This window comes from Ostrea edulis, chromosome 9 (assembly GCF_947568905.1).
Source record: "Ostrea edulis chromosome 9, xbOstEdul1.1, whole genome shotgun sequence".
Taxonomy (NCBI): Eukaryota; Metazoa; Mollusca; class Bivalvia; order Ostreida; family Ostreidae; genus Ostrea; species Ostrea edulis.
Window position 1 is genome coordinate 24739899 of NC_079172.1, and position 9520 is coordinate 24749418.

General features: G+C 34.5%; 1 protein-coding gene across 2 annotated transcripts in view; it reads left to right on the forward strand.

The window, feature by feature from the left end:
• The window catches only part of LOC125659904 (phosphatidylinositide phosphatase SAC2-like), a 141523-nt gene that overhangs the window by 49736 nt on the left and 82267 nt on the right, over window positions 1-9520 (forward strand). The window lies entirely within an intron of this gene.

The following is a 9520-nucleotide window of genomic DNA, read 5'->3' on the forward strand; positions in this document are numbered from 1 at the left end:
CGATTACACCAATTTTAAAGAATATCAAGGGAATTATGCATATCAACCTTATTTTTGCTGAGAATTATAATATCTTGGGCATATAATGAAATGTTAAACTTTTCATGTTCAATATTTAGTAGCGTATACTGCTGTGAATTTTTTTTTTTATCGCAATGTCGTTGAAAAAGAGAGAAAACAGTATGGGTGATAAGTGGTCACCTTAACGTACTCCCTTTGAGCATTGAAACCATCTTCTGCGAAGATCGTTGACGCAGAAACAGAATAATGTTTCTGAATATATGTTAGAAATAGCATTATACCATTGATTCCATTTAGTTGTAGTTTATATTGCAGTAAATCTATTGAGGAAAGAAAAAGCTTTTTGAAGGTCAATGGAAGTAGCAAAAGTTGATTTAAGGTCCTGAATTAAATTAGTTAAAGTAAAAACATGATCTTCACATGATATATCTCGTCGGAATCCCTTTCGTGCATCAGAAAGTATCCCAATGTCTTCGAGGTATTGAATTGTAAACTTTGGCGAATGAAAAGCAGTCTGTACTATGAATTCAAGTTTGTTGTTGAATCCAAAATTAAAACTTCATGAGAATTTATGTTTAAAATAGATATGATCAATATATGCACAGTTGTTAGGGGAACAAGCATATCCCATTTTTAAATTTTAGAATTTCAGTACAACAGTACAACAGCTTAATCTTTAGTTTTGCAAAAAAAAAAAAAAAGTTCTGCAATCTGAATGTGACCAAAAAATTCACGTCTTCCACCTTTTTCGCAGATTGGCAGATTTTACACCCAATTGCCGGTCTTTAATATTGTGAAGGTACACATAGGGATATTTAAGAATATTTGTTTGCTAAATTTCAAGAAACTCACAGGGTATAAGGGTATGCAAGCATCGGTAGCGGTCTACGTGAGAGGATCAAAGGATCTTAGGATTTTAATCAGATTGTTCAGAATGTCCGTGCGGGGCTACAGTAGGAATTTAAAGTTGTGCATAAGTTCTAGTATTCATGTATAGCGAATTCAATACATCTTCTCAAGAACTGCAAGTATGAAAATATACAGTCTTTAGAAGCGTTCTATATCCCTGAAAATCTAGCACATAAACTGTGTTAATAGACATGGTCATGATGGGCTCTAGCAAAATGAAGTTCATGGCCATTTGGTCAAGGGTTCAGATATTGAGAACAGTACAAAAGTGGGTGTTTTGAAGGAAGTGAGTAAATCTGATTTTTAACACTACATTTCCTGGAATATCGTGAGGTTCTTACCTGTTCGAAATACTAAAATACAAGTTCAAAGAGAATCATCGATTGACAATACTGCGAGCAGGAACCCTTCCATTGGTAGATAAATGGGACAATATAATGTTATTTCACTTGTTCGCATCCACAGTTGATACTAGATTCAAATGCGTACATCATTTAAAACAGGATAAGCTATAGAACTGTGAAAAGTTGTATGAGCTGGATCACGTACCCAGTCATAATAGAAACCACAGGATATTACCATCCCTAAAGTGAAATCGTTTTCACTATTGATTTTATCAAGGAAAGTACAGTAATATCACCAATCTCACATATTAATATCTTTGATATGTAGATGTTTCCTCTAACACATTATTTAGAAAACAAATTTGCAATCAGTACATGTATATTTAGATTTTTTTTGAAATTCAGTTGATATAGAAATGAAGAAAATTCCATCAAACAAACCAGAAAAAAAAATCAGTCAAAAGTAAATTGATAATAGTTGCAACACCATTTTTAGAATAGTAAAGTATCAATTATATTTTTGTCTTATCAAATATCTATACATGTACTTCCATCTTTAGAAGGACTGTCTCATTAGCAAAGTGCTTGTAGCAAAAGTGTAATTATTAATAGTTGCTGTTGTGATCATGATCAATTATTTCATGATATACATGTAAGAAACAGTGTAAAGTATATACCTGTATGTATTGCGTTCAAATTGTATAAGTGTCGTATTTTTCACACTTCATAGGATTAAACATATATTTGTCTGGCCTAGAACGTCATAAAAATTGCTTGTGGTATTGTATGCCTCAAACTGTACCGGATAACACACCGAGTTTAAAATTAACAAAGATTTTTAATCAAATAAATCAAAACGGAAACAAGGTAGCTGACATTTTCAGATAACGCATTGGTCTGAACTTTGAGAGATTTGGATCCCAAAATAGACCCAGAATCAATGCTTTTTCAATTCAAATTGATCATAGTTCAGATATTTCATTTTGTACTTTTAGTGAATGCTACAAGACAAGACTGCTCCACCGTTCGAGAATCTTTCGCTGACTTGAAATGCCACTGTCGCTAGTTGCAAAGAAATATACATGATAACAACCGTTTTGGACCCCATAATGCTCAAACTTTGAAACCTGTAAAAGAAGACTAAATCTTCTTGTATTTCATAAAGGAGATCATGTCCATTTAATGACTCCTATATTTACAGTCATTTGCTATAGCAAATAGGCATCTGCATACATGTATGTATGATGACTCAATGTCTCAATTTTACTCAAATTTAGTAAAAATGCTGACAATTTTTGTGAATGTTTTTTTCTTCACAAAACGAGGACAAAGTTTTTATTTAAATACATGTGTATTAGAAAGATAAAGTAAATATCTTCAAAAAATCTGTTGAATGTTGTTGTACAGCGAGATACAATCACAAGCCTAGTATTAAACAAGCTTGATCACATTCACAAGCCTAGCATTAAACAAGCTAGATCACATTCACAAGCCTAGCATTAAACAAGCTTGATCACATTCACAAGCCTAGCATTAAACAAGCTAGATCACATTCACAAGCCTAGCATTAAACAAGCTAGATCACATTCACAAGCCTAGCATTAAACAAGCTAGATCACATTCACAAGCCTAGCATTAAACAAGCTTGATCACATTCACAAGCCTAGCATTAAACAAGCTTGATCACATTCACAAGCCTAGCATTAAACAAGCTAGATCACATTCACAAGCCTAGCATTAAACAAGCTTGATCACATTCACAAGCCTTGCATTAAACAAGCTGATTATGATCATTTGGTGTCAATAGTTTCATAGACAACACACAATAAAGAATTTCTTTGTCATGATAAATGCCATGCTTAATTATCTTATTGTGCGTGCATGCTAAACTAACCCTAAACCATTGATGGGGGAGGGATGTCGCCGTGTTTTGCATCAGTGGCGTTGAAACTGATAACGAGACATGAGCGGTTGCTATTTCCGGATGCGGGAAAGTCTTCAGAGGGTTTTTTTTCTATTGCAGAAAATAAACTCCAAATCTACCACTGTTTCAGTTGTATGATGAGGTCAAAACAGCCCATGACGTCACATATTAATCGTCTGGCGCAGACTATGATCGATTTTACATTTCGTCAGTGTGGAGCACTGCATTGTGTAGGGAGCCAAACGGCCATAATGAAATTGAGATAGTGTACGTAAGTTTATTTACATCTCAGATCAGCGAGATGTGACTATGTGAGATATCTGCCATATTATGAGAGACTTCAGGGATAGTTTTGGTGTGGATATTCCCTCACATACATGGGCGCTTTCTATAGAAAAAAATTTCAGCCTTAGAGGGTGTTGATTTATTAAAGAAAATAACTACCGTGGTAAGGACGTTATTGAGATAAAATTTGCAATAGTGCCTGTTAAAAGTCGTGAGTTCTATGTATGAATTCAAAACACTTACATTGGCATTAATTAAACATATCGTATTTTACACAAAAGTTATTCATTGCGTGACAGATAGAGTCTGGCCGTTCAGCAGGGTATGCTTTCTCCTCCTATAGGTACTGGTTCTCACCTCTGGTGCTACCCTTCTCTCAGTGTTGTATTCTGTATCTAGGGTTGATGACATTAATCACTGTTCGTTATCTTCACCTGTTTTATTCAACTTACTTAATGGAATGTATGCAAGGAAGAACCCAAACAATTGTCTTTCAGAAGAGAAATGTTCTAATCACTAAATCTGACTTTCTTTCAGTGGGAAATTAAATTAATACATCAACTCTCTAGATTTCGATTCAAAGTATTTTCTTTGTGCTCAGGTACTACCTTATTAAACTAGCCAATCAGCGATTTTATCAGAATTTCGATAAACCTCGTTCTCAGTTCAGAAAAAAATACTGAAGATAGAGTACAGACGTTTGTTGGTACTGGGATCTATACACAAATGTCGGGGTGGTCAGACTACTCCTATGGGAGTGTCAAAGATTTTTGTATGGATGAATGTACAGCTTCATCGGCTGACCTTTTCTCGCGTTGTAGTCATTAGGTGCTTTGCGCCACTTTAATAATTTCCATTTAGGGTTGTTAATAGTTGAAAGTTTTTCGGATTACTTTCTACTAAAACTGCATTTTCATGCTCCCGAGATCGAAGACCGGGAGGCATATTGTTTTTGTCCTGTCTGTCATTCTGTCTGAAACTTTAACCTTGCTAATAACTTTTGAACAGTAAGTGCTAGAGCTTTTCATATGAGTAGGGTACCAACATTTTTAACCTGTGACCTTGACCTTGGAGTTTGACCTACTTTTAAAAAATTGACATTGGTCATAACTTCTAAATGGTATATATTAGAGCTTTCATTTTGCACATGAGCATTTTTTGTGACAAGATCTTTCTACTGGTACCAAGATATTTGCCCTTGTGACCTTGACCATCTTTGGAATTGGCCATTATCGGGGGCATTTGTGTTTCACAAGCACATCTTTTTTGACTTAAAATAATAAATTTAGAAGTTTTCAGTTTCAAAATATTATTGTACATATCATCAACTTTTCATCCACATCAAATTTCTCATTCATCCTTAATATGACGCGTTCCATTCAATAGATCGATTCCGATGTGACATAATTTGTTCAATAGATAGATTCCAACGTGAAATTCAGTAGAATGCTTTTACACAAAAAATGACTGAATAGTGAGAAATGAAGAATATATTATCAAGCAGTAAATACTGTATTAACCAATAGTTTTTAAAAATCCATTCAATCATCCAGTGTTATAATCGCCACGGAAGTAGTGAATGGAAAGAGAGAAAACATAAATGTGAAATGTTAAGATCGTTACCATTAAGATCAGAAACATATTTTAAAGACTATTGTATATTTTTAAGTTTAATATTTTAAATAGAGATGTTATCACTCAACTTCCCCATTGCCTATTGTTTTACTGTTATTCGGATTGAAAGGTCAAAGATCAAGAATGGTAAAAAATGCTGTAGATACCATTCATATATTTTGGGGGTTTTGAAATTATTGAATGGAGTAAATATATTGATTTCGTGGTGAAAAGATAGAGTCATCAATGGAAGTATGAGAGAAAAAATACATGAAGATCACTACCTATTTTATAAGTGTTGCAGGGATAATTATTGGATCGAGATAATAAGTAGCATCATAATGCGCGAGAGTGTCGGTGAGTGATAAGCTTCATAAGTAGAGAAATGAGGATACCAACTGATCTCTTTGTGCACACCTTTGATAATCAGGTATAGAACAATAGGTAGGAAGCATTGTTTTGTTAGCAATTATACGTGATGCAGACTGTTGCAATTAAGTCATTAAGGTTCCTGGACATACTGAACCTAATTTACAAATGCATGCAAAACAGGAATTAACCATTTAGGATCAATCAGACGAGCGCTGTTTTAAATGTTGTCTTCTTTGTAAATTACGTATTATTCATGTAAAGAAAATAGGTTTTTTGTGTTACCCTTCATCAAATTGTTTGCTTAATTCTCTGTTTTAAAAAATCCCCATAGTATATTATGACTCTCTAAGAGTTACTATGTGACGCAAATCAATTCATTTTGAAAATAGTCATTATATACATAACAATTTGAATTACATGCACAGAATTTAGCATCAAAATACATATTGTATTTCAATAGATGATTATGTGAGGTAAACATGAGTGCTGGTGTGAATTTTCAGTTTAGGCGCTTTAATATGATTCTGTTCACGTCAATGCTCTGTTGTCATCAGTATACCTTGTTATCACGTTTTTAACTAGTAAATCCAAATATGAAGGTGAAGGTTTCTATTTGAAATGAACAACACATTTCCAAACTATCCGTATATTTCATGTTCCTACTTCAACTCTTCAACAAAGAGTAATAGAAATAAACGAAATATAGCCAATCTCATTCAAACTGTAGATCTGTGGTTTTTACGCAATAATTCTACGTAAAGTAAATTCCCTGTACTACGTTTTCCAACACGTTGTAATACTTGCCAATCTAAAAACAAAAAAAGTGTGGAATGTCTAAATCCAAAACAAAATAAAACAATTCACTTATCAACCAGGCTCTATAGCGTGTTTTGTTTTATTCGTGATATTTAGATGTGCATCGTTAGGAAGGGGAACGTGTGTTCAGACAATATCTATTTAACATATGTTTATATATTTCTATCATGAACAAAGTTCCCCCGGTTGTTGATTTGAATTTTCTTCAGCGAAGTTTTGAGCGATATCAAAAGAAGTTTCCATCACAAAAACACAGGTTTATATTCATTTTTTTATAGTCGATATTTAATGGTTTTACCTACTGAGATCCACCAATATTCCGAAGTATCACAAATAGAACATAGATTTTGAAATCCTATGGAGAAAAAATAACTTCAATATATTGTACACTAAAGACAAATTAGTTGAAGGTCTGTGTATAAAGGAATAAGAAAGGACAAACTTTGCAGATATGGTCCCAAAACTTCACAATTTGAAATCTTGTGATTCGTGTAAATAGAAGAATGATACTTGTGCAGAGATTCGGATTTTGGACACGGAGGGCCAGTTGAACGTCGTGTATTATGTACCAAATGCAAGGTGAAGATAACGAACAGTGATCAATCTCATAACTCCTATAAGCAATACAAAATAGATAGTTGGGCAAACACGGACCCCTGGACACACCAGAGGTGGGATCAGGTGCCTAGGAGGAGTAAGCATCCCCTGTTGACCGTTCGCACCCGCCGTGAGCCCTATATCTTGATCAGGCAAGCGGAGTTATCCGCAGTCAAAATCAGTGTGCCAAGAACGGCTTAACAATAAATACTGTATACTAAATATGTATATCATTTCTTTTTGTGACATTAAAGTTCTGAGAGAAAACTAATGATGGTATCTGTTTCACCGTATCATTTCATAGTCAAACATTTTCTTAAAATGTGCTTTTAAAGGTTCTTTTTTTAAAAAAAAAATTCTGCGATTTGATGGAAATGAATTCGTTTTTTTTCCATAAGATATTTCGAACATGCGACATTTGTGCGCCCCCCCCCCCCCCCCCCCCCATCTTTGATATTGTATTTCACCCCGTATTATTTCGACCATTTTGCCCTTATGCTAAATGTTAAAATTTCGAACTGGCAAATACAAATTCATTCATTACTGCATGTATAAACTTTAAAAAAAAAAAAAAAAAAGAAGGCTTCGGGTGAATTCCAACCCGAGAAAAACCATTTTTAAATATGTATGGACGAAAAATATGTGAGGAACTTAAATAAACTTAAATAGATTTAGTAAATGTATTAGATTTATAGTAAACTCTGGTATACTGGTACTTGTCTATTCTAATTACTTTTTTCTTTTACTTTGTTTACACGTGATGAACAACGTTAAAATTTATAGGAACGTAGTAAAAAAATGATTTGATATTAATTTTTTTTGTGCCACTTTATATTTCAGTCACACTGACCAAAACACTTGGTATTCAAAATTTTGACTTACCAATGTGTTGTATTATGGTGAGGTAAAGCAACAAAGTCACAAAAACTAATGGAATTTCACCCGTCGACGTTATTCGTATAATGTTGAATAATCAAGGTTTGTATGCATTACTTTTTAACGATCTTGGTAGTCATCAATTGGTCTGGTTTCTGTATATACTCCCAGTATCGACGATTGAAAAATCCCGCGGGGATCCGGGTAAGAATAGGTCCTCAGTACTCCTTGCTTGTCGTAGAAGGCGACGAAATGGGGCACAGGGGCTAAGCCCGTTTTGGGCCCGAACTCTGTGATATTTATGGTATCACAGAGTTCGGGCCCAAAACGGGCTTAGCCCCTGTAAAATGGGGCGGTCCTTCGGATGACACCGTGAAAACAGAGGTCCCGTGTCACAGCAGGTGTGACACGATAAAGATCCCCCCTGCTCAAATGCCATAAGCGGCGAGCATAGGCCTAAATTTCGCAGCCCTTCACCAGCAGTGAGGACATCTCCATATGAGTGAAATATTCTCGAAAGGGACGTTAAACAATATTCAATCAATCGATCAAATTCTTAAAACTTGTAATAGTTATGCTTCGAGGAGTCATAATGATGCATTAAGTATTTTATTGTGTGTTTTATCAACAAAATGTTGCATGTCGAGAATTCAAATTAAGAATATTTTCATTAGCTAAGATAATGTTATTCGACCTATTCTAATACTTTACCACGTCTGCTAAAGAGATATGCACGAAAGTGAGCACTTTTGTGTATTAATGCATCGACTTGCGTGAGAAAGTCTGCCGTTTGTTAACGTTTGACTTGACCCAAAGGAACGTATTTTCAGACAGCAAATTGGTGATGGAGAGTGGATTACGTTTCTCTGCGTGGTGTCGCCTTAAAACAGCAGCATGACATGTAAATCTAATCACGTCCCTGCAGGTAAACTTCTAAAATACACAGGACAGGGCGAATTGAAGGAGCAAAGGGAAAATTGAGGCGTGTACATTTGCATTTACAAATGATATATCTCACTTACTGAACGTTAATTGAAAGCGGAGAGGGGGGCATTTTTTGTTGAAAACATCTTTTGTTTCTTCAACAATCTTCATTCCTATTAAGAGAATGAATTAACATGCAAAGATTCTCTCTGTCTATTGTAACGAAGGATGGCATCTGAATGATTAGAGTAAGGTCTCACATACTTACGAAAATAAACTGTGCTTTTGCATTACGCCTCAAATACATCTAAAGTGGCGTGTTCTCATTTTGGCGAACTCACTGTACTTGGGAAAGAGATAGGAAGTCATTAGGTGCCCCGAGAACTATATTGGTTTTCAATTAAACAAATTTCAGCAGTAAACAAATATAAAGAATTATGTGTGGTATGCGATATTTTGAAGATAATCTTTGACGGGTGTGACATTCGCTATCGTCTGTTCATTATTTACAACATTGTTTATAGCTAAATTCTTTGTTAAAAATTATTTGAAATTGCTAATGACGGTTTGTTATTTACTGCAAATCAAACCAGGTAATAGCATTTACTGCTTTCAACATACCAGCTTAAAAAGGTTCGTTAATCATATGATTAACAATGACAATCAATTATTTTCGTAATTCATAGCGACATAAACACAATGATATTGTAATGTGTACCAGTGATAATCCCCCTTTTCTAAGTCTTATGAACAAAGACAACAAGTGTTTCCAATAAAAGAAAGACCTCTGTAAAAATTGAACTTGACGAATGATGCCTTACATTTTTTAATTTATTTC